Consider the following 15662-nt stretch of genomic DNA (forward strand, 5'->3'; position numbering starts at 1 on the left):
TTTAGATAATATTTTATGGTAGCGTTTTATTAATTTCACTTTTATTCAGAAGGGCGGTGGGGAGGTGGGGGGAACAATTGGCCATAGAGATTTTCCAGGTGGGAGATGGCAAAATCCATGGTAGACTTTCCAGAAAAGAGATGAACTGCAATGGTTACCTGAAAGCCTCTGTATATAAGAAGGACGAAAAGATCACAGAGGGAGAGATTCCTTGCGTATCGGAAAAATATGCTAAACGAATTTGAACAGCACAATCTGTCTAAACATTTTCTAAACCAGTGTAAAAAGAACCTGGATGGTCTGAAACGGTCAGTTTCCCCCAAATGGGGTGGGTGGGGTAGATTCCTTAGGCGACGTTTATACACCGCGCTGGTGCGCACTTATCGCGTTGTGGGCGCCTCTTGCCAGAGCGATGTGTGAATTGTGATGGAAGCAATTGGGGAGACGTGGTGGACGCGTCACCAGGCTTGTTCGTCATGATTGGCTGAACCGCCCATGTGACACGACCGTCAGTTGAAAAGTCATTTTTTGTCTTTTTTAACCACGCTCCGTCGTGCGGACACTAGGGGCGGCCTCATAGGCATTCAGCAATTTGTGGTTGCCGCATGAGCGCCATCGCGCAGTGTATAATTGCGGCCTTAGACGCCGGCAAAGAGAGACATGGTGGATACACAAACTGGATACTCTAGTAAAGGGGCGGCCAACCTGACTGGGAGTTGGAGCCAGAATTTACCTCTCATTGTCAAAGGGCCACAATAACATAACAATTCTAATTAGTACCTGCATAAACTGACACAGAGCATACCTACACAGTGTATAGTGCCGCCAGGTTATGCTTTGTGTCAGTGTGTAATGCCATCTGGCTGCATACTCTGCATATGTGTGTAGTGCTGTCAGGTTATACTTTGTCAGTGTATAGTGCGGAGTATAACTTTACAGCACTATACACTCAAGTATGAAGCAAGCGGCACTACACACTCTATATGGCCGCGCCACAATGTATGCAATCAGAGCCCTCGTTTTGTTGTTTTTTCCCTTATGGGGCTGTACATAAAGCACTGAAGAGCCGCAGGTGGCTCTTGGGCCACAGGTTGGCCACCCATGCTCTAGTACCACAGGTACTTAATGTAGACATTGATGTGGCTGCCTTCCTAGAAGTTAATATTCATATAATTATTATCGCCCTTTGTATATGTAACCAGGTTCCCTCTGGCTCCCTGGTTTTCCCTTTCTCCCTCACTCACCCTCGTGCAGGGGGGCGTGCCCATCACCGGGGGCTCCTGGAGACGTCAGCAACAGGGTGCCTCCATCTGAAGCGCGTTCGCGCATGCGCGGGAGTTCGCGCACGCACAGTGTAGCCCACGGAGTAGCGGCTCCCATGTTACGGTTGGCATGGGAGTTCGCGCATTTGCAGGGCCATGCGCAGATGTTACAGGGTTTCGCAGATGCAGCGGAGCAGGCGCACGCGGCCCTAATGTTAAAGAGCTCTACAAAGGACAACAACACCCAGCAGTGTGTGGGGACTGCACTATGATCCCTGTCACATGCAGCTAGACAGCCAAGTCAGACAGCCAATAGGGCTTGCAGCTTATCCTGCTGGAGAAAGATACATTGTTGTGCACAGACCATGCGAGTCAGTTGGTGCTGGGATAAGTTAGGAGGGGAAGTAGTGTGTGTAGGGAGCAAGTGGCTTCTTACACTAGGCCAGGTTACCCCCTAGGCCACAGCTAGGCCCAACTCCCCTTCAGTTTGTTGCTGCTCTAGGGAAGGCCCCTACAGTTAGGGACTTTGCCCTGTTAGATGTCAGCTTAGTCAGGGACACAGCTGCAGTGCTGCGTGCTCTGACAAGAAGGGTCAGTGTGCAGGGAATCATTCTCTGCAGTGACAGAGACTGTCTGAGCAGTGAGCTTGCTCAGAAGGAGACCATCCACCAGGAGGAGGACACCATCGCTGAGTCTTCGGCGCTGGACACAGACGGGTCCTCTTCCATTGTTCTGCAGTACCCGGGTGCAGGAGCACCGGGCAGGTACTATCCAAATCACCAAGTGCACCAACTTACACTTCATCTTAGTGGACAGCGCTGTTCCACACGTGGGTGGGGTTGTGGGACTCTTGGGACTTTTGGGTACAAGGACTTTGGGAATACTGTGTGGGGTTATCACCCATGAGGAGCAGTGTTACAGGATGACACTGAAGGTTGCTGTTGATGCCATATTGTTGATGTATGCTGTATGTGATATGTTTGTGTTTATCTGTCCATATAGTAAACCTGTGTTATATATACCTTTTGGTGTATGTGGTTAATATATGTGGGTCCTGTGTTAGGGGGTCATTCTACCCTTAGAATCCTACACAGTTGGAGGCGCTGTTTATGTAAGATCGTTCCAGAGGATACACACCAGGCTCTCACTGGTGGAAGTTCAGGTCTCCTATGAACCTAACAGGTAAAAGCACACCTGGTAACATATAGATTTCCCCACATGGTCCCTATCTGCGATTGGGGGGGGAAAGGGGGAGGGGGGAACTGTGTTACATATATGTAGATATTTTTGTCATTTTTTTTAAAAGCATATCTTCATCAAATCAATGAAACACGTGGATGTTGCAAAAATACTTTAATATTTAATATCTAATCCAGGGGTGAACAACTCAAGTCCTCAAGGGCCACCAACAGGGCAGGTTTTAAGGCGTTAGCACAGGTGACTCAATCAGTGGCTCAGTTATTTTAATTGAACCACCTGTGCTAAAGCAGGGATAGCCTTAAAACCTGGCCTGCTGGTATTCTAACAAAAACAGAAAGGCCAGCGCAACATACACAATGACACTACATATAGTACAATACCTCAGTGCTAATCTGCTCATGAGTAAGGGTCGTTTAGTTAAACCCTTTGGCCAAAAGGTTATAAGCCTGCAGCCACTTCTATGGTGCGCGCGCACACGCACACACACACACTTGTAGTACCCTGAATATTTGGATTTTTTATACGCATATTTGTTTTTCTCCCTTAGTCTTATAGACATATGTGCACTTTGTCAGGACTCAATTACTTTGAGTCCATCTATTTGGATGTACATATTGCTATAGGTATATAGATATTGATGGTGTTTTTTTTTACGTTGGGCTGTTATTCCAATATATATTAATGTGTATTCATTTACAGTTCCCCTGCTTTTTTGGGTCACCTTTTTAGATTCATTGCTCATTGGTTTTACAATTTCTTTACATCAGCCTCATTCCCCCTTTTTCTTCCGGATCTATTACACACAGATACATGTTAAGTAGGGCATTCAACAGTGTCAAAAGCCATGCCTCGACTTTTATGAATATAGATATAATTATTATTATTATTGATTTGCTGGCACGCGTAACTAGTCTTAGAATAGATGGACAGCGCAGGCTACAGGGAGAGACACCCAGACACAGCGCGGCTCCTCTTCGGAGCTCCGGGTTACCACCGGCCAGACCGGGCTTTATAATAGAGAATGCAAATGTGAGCGCATTTACTGGAAGTTGATCGTTCATATCTTTTAGAATTAAACGCATCTACACTATGAGGTTAGATTCTGTGAGCAACGTGGAGAAGAGTCTTTTAATTGCAGTATCTGGGAAAGCATTGGGGAGGCCCCTCCATACAGCGGTGGGCCGACGACCGTTGATAAGATATATACATATATTTCGCCCATTTAAAAACAAACAAACTGATTTTGCAGCAGTGTACACAGCACTGAAGAGACACAAGGTTGTGTGATCACAAATGTTATGTGATATAATTTGCACGTATGTGAAGAAAACATCTGAACACACACACACTCACACAGATACACACAGACAGCCACACCCACACACAGATACACACACCCGCACCACGGATAACTAGAGTAATGCAGTCATTTGCATAGCTGTGTAATTGCATCACAAACGCCTCAGCATCATGTCTGTGTAATTCCATTAGCAGCACTCAAGACCAGGAAACGTCCAACCGTAATTCATTTTACAGGTGCTTTAGTTGTGGACAGAACATGCTGTATTACTTTCCATAGAGATGCCTTGTATTGCGCCATTACATTTACACAGTATTCATATTATACTTCCTATAAGAAAGGAGTTATTAGAAAAAGCTTCCAATATTATTATTATTAAAGAAGCAGTCTGCACTATTCGCCCTTTTTCGTGCATGTTTCATTACATTAAGAGCGCTCTTCTTTGCTGAGAAGATATAAGCTATTGAGATTGTAAGTGCCCGGTAGGTTAAAATGGAGCTCTCCGCAGAGTGCGGTCTCAAGGTTACCATGGTAACATAAGAAGCCAGGGGGCTAGATTTTAACATTACAGGAGTGATCGCATTTATGCGTCTGGGAGATTGCAGCTTTAAGATATTTTCAAGGAAAGGAGATACAAATCTATGTCTCCACTATGTGGCTGGGATGGGGCAGGGATGTAGTGATAAGCTCCAGTGTGAACATTAAATAAATATGAATGAAAAAAAATTCTAAAAATCACACTCCCCACCTTGTATTCTGCCCGTGCTCACGTATGGATGTGACCCGTGTATTCTGCCCGTGCTCACGTATGGATGTGACCCATGTATTCTGCCCGTGCTCACGTATGGATGTGACCCGTGTATCCTGCCCGTGCTCATGTATGGATGTGACCCGTGTATTCTGCCCGCGCTCACGTATGGATGTGACCCGTGTATCCTGCCCGTGCTCACGTATGGATGTGAACCGTGTATCCTGCCCGTGCTCACGTATGGATGTGACCCTTGTATTCTGCCCGTGCTCACGTATGGATGTGACCCGTGTATCCTGCCCGTGCTCACGTATGGATGTGACACGTGTATTCTGCGCGTGCTCACGTATGGATGTGACCCGTGTATCCTGACCGTGCTCACGTATGGATGTGATCCGTGTATCCTGCCCGTGCTCACGTATGGATGTGACCCGTGTATCCTGCCCGTGCTCACGTATGGATGTGACCCGTGTATTCTGCCCGTGCTCACGTACGGATGTGACCCGTGTATCCTGCCCGTGCTCACGTATGGATGTGACCCTTGTATTCTGCCCGTGCTCACGTATGGATGTGACCCGTGTATCCTGCCCGTGCTCACGTATGGATGTGACCCGTGTTTCCTGCCCGTGCTCACGTATGGATGTGACCCGTGTATCCTGCCCGTGCTCACGTATGGATGTGACCCGTTTATCCTGCCCGTGCTCACGTATGGATGTGACCCGTGTATTCTGCCCGTGCTCACGTATGGATGTGACCCTTGTATTCTGCTCGTGCTCACGTATGGATGTGACCTGTGTATTCTGCCCGTGCTCACGTATGGATGTGACCTGTGTATTCTGCCCGTGCTCACGTATGGATGTGACCCGTGTATTCTGCCCGCGCTCACGTATGGATGTGACCCGTGTATCCTGCCCGTGCTCACGTATGGATGTGACCCGTGTATCCTGCCCGTGCTCACGTATGGATGTGACCCGTGTATTCTGCCCGCGCTCACGTATGGATGTGACCCGTGTATCCTGCCCGTGCTCACGTATGGATGTGACCCGTGTATCCTGCCCGTGCTCACGTATGGATGTGACCCGTGTATTCTGCCCGTGCTCACGTATGGATGTGACCTGTGTATTCTGCCCGTGCTCACGTATGGATGTGACCCGTGTATCCTGCCCGTGCTCACGTATGGATGTGACCCGTGTATTCTGCCCGCGCTCACGTATGGATGTGACCCGTGTATCCTGCCCGTGCTCACGTATGGATGTGACCCTTGTATTCTGCCCGTGCTCACGTATGGATGTGACCCGTGTATCCTGCCCGTGCTCACGTATGGATGTGAGCCGTGTATTCTGCCCGTGCTCACGTACGGATGTGACCCGTGTATCCTGCCCGTGCTCACGTATGGATGTGACCCTTGTATTCTGCCCGTGCTCACGTATGGATGTGACCCGTGTATCCTGCCCGTGCTCACGTATGGATGTGACCCGTGTATTCTGCCCGTGCTCACGTACGGATGTGACCCGTGTATCCTGCCCGTGCTCACGTATGGATGTGACCCTTGTATTCTGCCCGTGCTCACGTATGGATGTGACCCGTGTATCCTGCCCGTGCTCACGTATGGATGTGACCCGTGTTTCCTGCCCGTGCTCACGTATGGATGTGACCCGTGTATCCTGCCCGTGCTCACGTATGGATGTGACCCGTTTATCCTGCCCGTGCTCACGTATGGATGTGACCCGTGTATTCTGCCCGTGCTCACGTATGGATGTGACCCTTGTATTCTGCTCGTGCTCACGTATGGATGTGACCTGTGTATTCTGCCCGTGCTCACGTATGGATGTGACCTGTGTATTCTGCCCGCGCTCACGTATGGATGTGACCCGTGTATTCTGCCCGTGCTCACGTATGGATGTGACCCGTGTATTCTGCCCGTGCTTACGTATGGATGTGACCCGTGTATCCTGCACGTGCTCACGTATGGATGTGAAATTTGGACCCCAAATGTTGAGAAAATTCAGAAGCTTCAGACAACGGAAATAAGTATGGAGAGATGCATGCTGGGTATTACCCAGAAAGGAAAAAGAACGAATGGGTTCAAAACCAAATGTCTGTTACAACATAAAATGGGCACAGAAATTAAAATGGCGACGGGCCGGACACATCAGGGGAAGGAAGAAATGACCATCGTTGGCGAAGGTGGTGCTACTAGATTCCAAGAGAAGTTAATAGACGAAGACAACCAAAAGTAATATGGGAGAATGCAACGAGAAAATGGGTTGGAGCGACATGGAGAGGAGGCTGTAACCGCAGTACCTGGGAGATCATTGGGGAGACGAGGGATGATTATTTTTTTTAATATATATCTCCAATATTTGTGGATCATATAGATAAGATTTACTTTGTTGGTGCTATATAACCGTGTGTGTATGTGTAGATACAGAACGGTATAGTTTATTTATTTTTTGATTATTGAAGCTCGGCTAACACGGTACTGTTACCTCTACATGTTGTGACAAACGGCTTACTCCGGGGCTCCGTCGTTTGTCCGGGACTGTTTAGAACACGGTCTTTTAGGGTAGGTTAAATGATGAGGCGTCACGTACTGTTCCTTTAAACAGGCTATGCCTGGTTTATTCAGTCCCAGGCACTGAGACTGCCACAGTGCATACAACAGAAAACAGATCAAAACAAAAGCTGCTCACCTGAGCGATAACTTAACTTAGATATCCCTGACTCAGGGTTGTAAGTGGCTTTTCCACTTCCAACATCAAAACACGGTACTTTTGCAGTCTTACACAAATGAACAGAAAGATTGAACCTGTTTGGGGAAGAGGCTTCTCCCCTCTGTAGTTCAGCAGCCTTCCAGCCTCCTGGCTCTTGTGGGGAGACCAGAGCAAACAGGAAATCAGTCTTTCATACCTGATTCCTAATTAGCATGACAGGTGACAGAAATCAGGCAGCAGACAAACTCTGGTCTGGATCTCTCATCCCTCAGTTCCAGCGCTTGCCAAACTGTGGGATGGAGTGTATGTATTATAAGGCTGCACTCCCAGGCCAAACAGGATAGAAACTGTCTAGTATCCTGGGAGCCCTATATACGGAATTTATTACCATCCCCTGGTTTCTGTCACATATCCTCCCCCCCAGCTCAGACCTCGAGGGATGAGCGACCATGGATATTAGGGAGTGCATCCTTGACAACCCGTCAGCATTGCCATGTTTGTGCCCTGACCTGTGTTCCACAGAAAATTTAAAGGGTTGTAGGCTTAGGAACCACCTGGTCACTCTAGCATTCTTTTCCCTGTTTTGACACATCCAGGTAAGGGGTGCATGATCTGTGACCAACCGGAATTTTCTCCCCAACAGGTAGTATTTGAGCGTCTCTACAGCCCACTTTATTGCGAGACACTCTTTCTCTACTATGGAGTAATTTTTCTCCTGGGGATTTAGTTTCCTACTTAAATAAAGGATGGGGTGCTCCTCACCTTGAGACTCCTGGGAGAGTACCGCCCCCAGCCCTACCTCAGATGCGTCGGTTTGGACTACGAACTCTTTGGAGAAGTCAGGTGTGACCAACACTGGTTGGGCACAGAGAGCTTCTTTCAGGCTTCTAAAGGCCTGTTCGGTTTCGGGGGACCACTTTACCATTAGCGGTCCTCTTGCTTTTGTGAGGTCAGTTAGTGGGGTTGCCTTAGTTGCAAAATTGGGAATAAACCTTCTATAGTACCCAATTAACCCCAAAAAGGTCCTTACTTGTTTTTTTGTAACTGGCCTTGGCCAATTTTGTATCGCCTCCACTTTGAGTGTTTGGGGTTTGAGTAAACCTCTGCCAATAGAATATCCCAGATACTTGGCCTCCTCCAGACCAATAGTGCATTTAGCGGGGTTAGCAGTTTGTCCAGCAGACCGGACTGCGTCAAGCACAGCTTGGACCTTTGGAAGGTGGGATTGCCAATCTTCACTATGGATTACCACATCATCCAGGTAGGCGGCAGCATACCGAGCATGTGGTTTTAAAATTTTATCCATCATTCTTTGGAATGTGGCGGGAGCTCCATGTAAGCCAAAAGGCAACACCTTATACTGAAAGAGGCCGTCTGGGGTTGAGAAGGCTGTCTTTTCTTTTGCCCTTTCTGTGAGGGGAACCTGCCAGTACCCTTTTGTTAGGTCTAGGGTTGTGAGATATCGGGCTTTGCCCAGTCTCTCTACAAGTTCATCTACCCTGGGCATAGGATAAGTATCAAATTTTGACACCGCGTTTAGTTTCCGGTAGTCATTACAAAACCTTGTTGTACCATCTGGCTTTGGGACTAAGACTATAGGGCTGTTCCACCCACTTTGGGATTCCTCAATTACACCTAGTTTTAGCATTTTTTTAACCTCTAAACTTATAGCCTTTCTTTTGGCCTCTGGGATTCGGTACGGTTTAAGGTTAACTCGGACCCCCGGTTCAGAGACTAGGTCATGTTCAATTACGCTAGTTCTACCTGGCCGTATAGAGAAGATTTCTTTGTTTCTTTTCACTAAATTCTGAACCTCTCGTTTCTGATGAACAGACAGGGTTTCAGCTATGCTAACCTCTGGGTCAGTTTCTTGATTCTCTGACGGACCTGGGGGTACTAGGGTTAACAAGACTTCTCTATCTTTCCAGGGCTTGAGTAGGTTTATATGGTAAATTTGCTCAGGTTTCCTCCTACCTGGCTGTCTTACCTTATAATTTACTTCTCCCACTCTTTCCAAGACCTCATATGGCCCATGCCATTTAGCAAGGAATTTACTCTCCACGGTGGGAACCAGAACTAGTACCCTATCACCTGGAGAAAAAATTCTGACCCTAGCACCCTTATTATATGTATTCCTCTGTGCTTCTTGAGCTTTCTCCATGTGTTCCCTCACTATGGGTAGGACTGCAGCAATGCGGTCCTGCATCTGGGCAACATGCTCTATTACACTTCTGTAAGGGGTAACCTCGTGTTCCCAAGTCTCTTTGGCTATATCCAGTAAGCCCCTTGGGTGTCGGCCATACAATAGTTCAAACGGGGAGAAGCCTGTGGATGATTGGGGAACTTCCCTAATGGCAAATAACAGGTACGGTAACAAACAATCCCAGTTTTTCCCATCTTTATCAACCGCCCGCCGTAACATGCTCTTTAAGGTTTTATTGAACCTTTCCACTAAACCATCTGTTTGTGGATGATAGACTGAGGCTCTGAGATGCTTGATTTTTAGGAGTTTACATAGCTCTTTCGTTACTTGGGACATAAATGGTGTTCCCTGGTCAGATAGAATCTCTTTAGGAATCCCGACCCGGGAAAACAGAACTACTAACTCTTTTGCTATGTTTTTAGCTGAGGTGCTACGTAGGGGAACTGCCTCCGGATATCGGGTGGCATAATCTAATATTACCAATATATGCTGATGTCCCCTAGCAGACTTTATTAGGGGTCCTACTAGATCCATAGCAATCCGGTCAAATGGTACCTCTATTATGGGAAGGGGTACCAATGGGCTGCGGTACGCCTTGAACGGGGCGGTGATCTGACATTCTGGGCATGAGGAACAATAATTCGTAATTTCTGCCAGAACCCCAGGCCAATAGAAGCTTCGGAGAACCTTTTCTTTTGTCTTTTCCACCCCTAGGTCCCCCCCCAATGGATGACTATGTGCGAGGTGTAATACTACGTTACGGAATGTCCGTGGTACCAACAACTGTTTAGTTGTAACTGATTTCCTTTTATCAACCCGATAAACTAGGTCGTTCTCTACCTCGAAGTAGGGGTAAGCAAGTGACCTATCTGGTTGGCCAGGAGTACTATTCTGGTCCCGTATATTTCCCCTTGCTACCGCTAATGTGGGGTCCTCCCACTGGGCCTTCTTAAAACTCCCAGGACTGACCTCTAGGTCAGCGAGGGTCTTATCCGGTTCTGGGGTGGTAAGTGTCTGCTCAACATCTTGATTTGGGGTATTCCCTACCAAAGTAGTGATGGGGAAGGGAATTTTACAGCACTCCTCCTTTTCCCCCTTCTTATTTGGGCCCTCGTCAACCTCCATTTCTGAAAAAGGGAAAGGATTTGTTTCTTCTAATACTTCGTTATGGTCCGCTATTGAACTCTGGGCGCTATTCTGAGCGGGGGACCACATTTTTAGAAAATGGGGAAAGTCGGTCCCTATTAACACATCATGTGCCAGTTTGGGTACAATACCCACCTTGAAATCTAAAGAACCAAACTCTGTTTCAAAAAAAACATCAACAGTGGAATATTCATGATTATCCCCATGTATACAACAAATTGCCACTCTTTGTGAACTGTTTCCCTGTTTCTTCTTAATGGGCAAGAGGTATTCGGACACTAGTGTGACCATGCTCCCAGAGTCAAGAAGTGCCCGAACCCTCTTACCATTAACCTTTACAAATGCCCACAGATGGTTATTCAAGGGGTCCTCTGGGCTAGGGCCCATACATTGGGACAACAGCGAATAAGGTTCCACGCTGTTGCATTGCATGGGCTCATCATTTAGTGGGCAGATTTTTGCTGTGTGGCCCCTCTCATGACAATTTACACATTTAGGTACATAGTCTGTGTCCCACTTAGAGCCTTTTCCCGGCTCCCCATGTTGGCTATTGCCCTTAGTGTGCGAACCACTGTTGCTGGTGCTGCGTGAAGGTGGTCGCCGCTCTTCAGCGCCCCTTAACCCCGGTACCCTTTTACCGTCTCTGGAAGAGTCCTGGAACCTCGGGTAGTGGGGTTGCTCCACGACTGTGGGTTGCGGGTGCTCTTCTGCTGCATTGTACCTTTCTACGAGGGCCACAAGCTCATCCGCATTGTGGGGGTCACTCCGACTGACCCAACGGCGTAAGGCAGAGGGAAGTTTCCTCAAGAACTGGTCCATGACCAACCGTTCCACGATGTGGCTGGCTGAGTTGATCTCGGGTTGTAGCCACTTCCGGGCGAGGTGGATGAGGTCATACATCTGGCTTCGGGTGGCTTTATCCATCGTGAAGGACCATGCGTGAAACCTTTGGGCGCGAACAGCCGTGGTTACGCCGAGGCGGGCGAGGATCTCGAACTTCAATTTTGCATAGACGTTAGCTTCGGCTGGCTCTAGATCAAAGTAAGCCTTCTGGGGTTCGCCGCTTAGGAAGGGTGCGATTAGACCAGCCCACTCAGCTTCTGGCCATCCCTCTCTCTGTGCCGTGCGTTCAAACGTGAGAAGATAGGCTTCCACATCATCCGAGGGTCCCATCTTCTGAAGGTAGTGGCTTGCCCTGGTCATTTTCGGAACTGGGGCTGCCGCTGCCAGTGGAAGGTTACTGATAGTCCCCCTCAGGATCTCGAGTTCCTGCTGTAAGCCCTGAGCGAACCGCTGTTGCTCCTCTCTCAGCAAGCGGTTTGTCTCTTGCTGGTTTGCATTCGTGTTTTGCAGGGCTACATTCGTCTGTTGCTGGTTTGCATTCGCCTGTTGCTGGTTTGCATTCGCCTGTTGCTGGTTTGCATTAATCTCTTGCTGGGCTATTAGCAGCTGTTGCTGGGCTGCATTCGTCTGCTGCTGGTTTGCATTAGTTTCTTGCTGGGCTATTAACAGCTGTTGCTGGGTTTCATTCGCGTCTTTCTGGGCAGCGACATTGCGTACCAGCGCACCCACCACGTCTTCCATCTTGTTTGCAGAGGATGAAAAAAACTTTTTTTTTTTTTTTTTTCTTTCAAAGTTCTTCAACCCGCAGACCCCCTAGTGCTCTGCCCGCATTCTCCACCATATGTGACAAACGGCTTACTCCGGGGCTCCGTCGTTTGTCCGGGACTGTTTAGAACACGGTCTTTTAGGGTAGGTTAAATGATGAGGCGTCACGTACTGTTCCTTTAAACAGGCTATGCCTGGTTTATTCAGTCCCAGGCACTGAGACTGCCACAGTGCATACAACAGAAAACAGATCAAAACAAAAGCTGCTCACCTGAGCGATAACTTAACTTAGATATCCCTGACTCAGGGTTGGAAGTGGCTTTTCCACTTCCAACATCAAAACACGGTACTTTTGCAGTCTTACACAAATGAACAGAAAGATTGAACCTGTTTGGGGAAGAGGCTTCTCCCCTCTGTAGTTCAGCAGCCTTCCAGCCTCCTGGCTCTTGTGGGGAGACCAGAGCAAACAGGAAATCAGTCTTTCATACCTGATTCCTAATTAGCATGACAGGTGACAGAAATCAGGCAGCAGACAAACTCTGGTCTGGATCTCTCATCCCTCAGTTCCAGCGCTTGCCAAACTGTGGGATGGAGTGTATGTATTATAAGGCTGCACTCCCAGGCCAAACAGGATAGAAACTGTCTGGTATCCTGGGAGCCCTATATACGGAATTTATTACCATCCCCTGGTTTCTGTCACAATGTGTATATATATATATATATACAGGTAAACCCCGTTATAGCGCGACCCGTTATAACGCAAATCGGTTATAACGCGGTTTTCACGTGGCTCCCGATTAAATTATTATTATTTTTTTTAATTTAAATTTTTTTTTTGCACACTGCACACACTGCACACACTGCTCATTGCACACACTGCTCATTGCACACACTGCTCACTGCACACACTGCTCACTGCACACACTGCTCACTGCACACACTCTCACTGCACACACTGCACAGTGCACACTGCACAGTGCACACTGCACACACTCTCACTGCACACTGCACACACTCTCACTGCACACTGCACACTCTCACTGCACACACAGCACACACTGCTCACTGCACACACTCCCTGCACACACTGCTCACTGCACACACTATCATTCACACACACACACAGATCCATATACACACACACATCCATATATACACACACACACACACACACACACACCCACACACACACACACACACATACACACACCCATATACACACACACAGCTTCTGTCCCATATATACATACACACACACACTCTCTCACTCTACACAGACGGGGGGGGGGGGGTTTGGAACAGAGGAAAGGCCGCGACCAGCACCACCACCCACTCCCCCCCCCTCCTCCCGAGCAGGCAGCGGGAGCGCCGGGGACAGCGGTGGGGAGAAGAAACCCCCCGCTACCACCTCCATGCAGGCAGCGGGAGCACCGGGCACGTGGGGGGGATCAGAGGTAAGCGGGAACCCGAGGAACATCCCCGCTCCAAACTCCGGGGTGAAGGGTGCTGGGGGGGGGGGGGGGGAGGGTGATGATGCGCCGATGCTGCCGGGGGGTGGCGGTTTTGGCCGGGGGGAAAGGAACTCAGGCCTTTGGGAAACACTGTTCTAACTAATTTTTTTGCGGCGGCCATTTTGTTTTTGCGCGACCCCGTTACTAACTCGGTGGTCTTGTGGTGGACCCCGAGGACCGCGTTATAATGGGGTTTACCTGTGTATATATATACACACACACACACACACACATACACACACACACACACAAACGCATGTGCGTTAGATATATATATGCACACACACACACGTGTGCGTGTATACAGTATATATACAGTACACATGAGACTTTTATAGATAGACAAATATGCACACTGACATTTAGTTTAGTTGGTGTACAAAGTGATGCATCTCTGTAAATATTACAACTAACGTACATTACAGTACTGTGGTAATGGTAATGTTTTCATTTTCTGTCTTTATACATTAACATTAAAAGTCTTTCACAGTATAATATACAGTCGGAAACAGGACCAATCCATTCACAGCTTGTAGATGTTTCTTATTCTGAAGTTCAAGAAAAATATTAACTATGCTACTTTATTATTGCATATTTTTTTAAATAAATGTTAAATTAGTACAAGTTTAAATGTACACATTAAAAAAAACAGATCTAACAGCTTTGCCTTAACTTTCAACATTTTAAAGTGAACACACACACGATGGGGAGGAACTTCTCAATGTAACATATAACAATGCTAAAGTAATGGAGAATGAAGAGCTTGTAAAGTCCATTTGTTTAAGTTTTGCTAACAAGCGACAGTGGTGTTGGAGGAGTGAATGGAAACAATGCTTTGTAAGGCTGGGGCCATGGTGCCGCAGACCATGCGTCCGCACGCGGAGCGATCAGACTGCCTTAAGGCAGTGATCGTGTCCATGCGGCGTGCGGAAGGAAGCGGGCGCGCGTTGCGCAAAAAAACAGTTGAAACTGATTTCTTGGCGCGACAGGCCAGTCACATGAGCGGTTCACCCAATGAGGGTGAATCAGTTCCGTGACGCCCCCATGGCGCTGCACAGCGCGTCTCCACTGGGCACAAAACGCACCTGCTTCTCGCGTGTCATGGCTGCGCATGCGCAAAGTCACCATGGCCCCAGCCTAAGGAACACACCACTTACTGCAAATATGATACATAAACACAGGACAGATCCTGCAAGCACATCAATATGATTTAGACAATGAAGATTAGAAGATTGTAAGCTCTGCAGCACAGCAATTTCCTTTGCTATTGTCCGACTGTTGCGGTTATTGTATTATAATTCCCTATATTTTATTGTCTTTGTAAAGCGCCGAGTACACTGTGTGCGCTGTATAAATAAAGCTATACATGCATACTAATATCTACAAAAAATATGAACACCCACATTACACATTAACAAGGCGTGTGCTTTCAGGGTGTGTGTGTGTGTGTATATGCACAGACACACACACGAAGAGTGTGTAGTCTGATTGCAAAAGTATGTGTATGGGTATGAGAGTGTGTGTATATATAAAACACATACAGATAGAGAAAATACACACACAGCGAGAGAAAGATGGAGCATACACAAGGATATATAGATATATAGATAGAGAAAAGACAGTGTAGTAAGGCACTCCTATTGTTGAAACCAAGGCGTCACGGATGTGGGGATAAGCACAATATCAGAGGAGATCCAGCACGCTTGGGACTTTCATAAACGTGATCGATCAACTTAATAAGCACACGTTTACGAAAATCCCAAGAGCAATATATATATATATATATTACACACACATACACACACAGGAGTGTGTGCAAAAGTTCTGCAAAGTATTAGATTGGCGCAGGTAAAAACCACAAATGCTGTGCAAATGTACAATTTCCTGGTTCAACAGAAAAAACACAATGAAGTTATAGCATCCTGGGAGATAAAGCAGCCAGGGGTAAATTCCCACTTCCTCACTGAAAT

The 15662-nt window shown here is 47.5% G+C and overlaps 1 protein-coding gene across 5 annotated transcripts in view; it reads right to left on the reverse strand.

Moving 5' to 3' along the window:
* RGS3 (regulator of G protein signaling 3) overlaps positions 1-15662 on the reverse strand; it is a 457941-nt gene that overhangs the window by 132612 nt on the left and 309667 nt on the right. The window lies entirely within an intron of this gene.

Source organism: Ascaphus truei, chromosome 21 (assembly GCF_040206685.1).
Source record: "Ascaphus truei isolate aAscTru1 chromosome 21, aAscTru1.hap1, whole genome shotgun sequence".
NCBI classification, from domain to species: domain Eukaryota; kingdom Metazoa; phylum Chordata; class Amphibia; order Anura; family Ascaphidae; genus Ascaphus; species Ascaphus truei.